Source organism: Sinocyclocheilus grahami, unplaced genomic scaffold (assembly GCF_001515645.1).
Source record: "Sinocyclocheilus grahami isolate Dianchi unplaced genomic scaffold, SAMN03320097.WGS_v1.1 scaffold5146.1, whole genome shotgun sequence".
NCBI classification, from domain to species: Eukaryota; Metazoa; Chordata; class Actinopteri; order Cypriniformes; family Cyprinidae; genus Sinocyclocheilus; species Sinocyclocheilus grahami.
This window is the reverse complement of record NW_015509912.1, coordinates 3,953-4,405: the sequence shown is the minus strand read 5'-3', so window position 1 is coordinate 4,405 and position 453 is coordinate 3,953. Positions and strand designations below refer to the sequence as shown.

The 453-nt window shown below is 43.5% G+C and overlaps 1 long non-coding RNA gene across 1 annotated transcript; it reads right to left on the bottom strand.

Annotated features, from left to right (window-relative positions):
- LOC107577111 (uncharacterized) lies at window positions 1–453 on the bottom strand. The gene is made up of 3 exons (XR_001608162.1): window positions 426–453; window positions 264–341; window positions 1–149 (listed from the first exon to the last, which is right to left on the bottom strand). It is a non-coding gene; the product is annotated as an uncharacterized lncRNA (long non-coding RNA).

Genomic DNA, 453 nt, shown 5'->3' with positions numbered 1-453 from the left:
AATAAACAAAGCCAGAACAAACTTAACACTGTGGAGAGCAAAAGGACATTTGAAGTGTGCAAACCATGCATTAAATAGCATGACTCTGAAGTGCTGTTTTCTTTTCCTCGTTCTCTGGAACAACCCTCACAGACCTTCAGTGAGCATGCCTGTAAAATTGAAATAAAATCGGTCAACATTTCTGTGCGACACTCGTATACGCTACTAATTGGCCTTGCACGATTAAGACCAAATATTGCGACAAAAAAATGCTGGTAGATTACCCGCCTTACAAAGCTCCCTCACTTTGCCGACAGTTCCTTGGCTTGATGAGCCTGAAGCACCGCTACAGCCTCTTCAACCTAAACAGTGCAGAAAAGTGCAACGATCAAACAAAACCTGATCTTTGAGACTAAATGTCGAGTACACGTTTTGAGCAGGTGAACCTTGGAGTGCATGGACTCTGGAGACTCG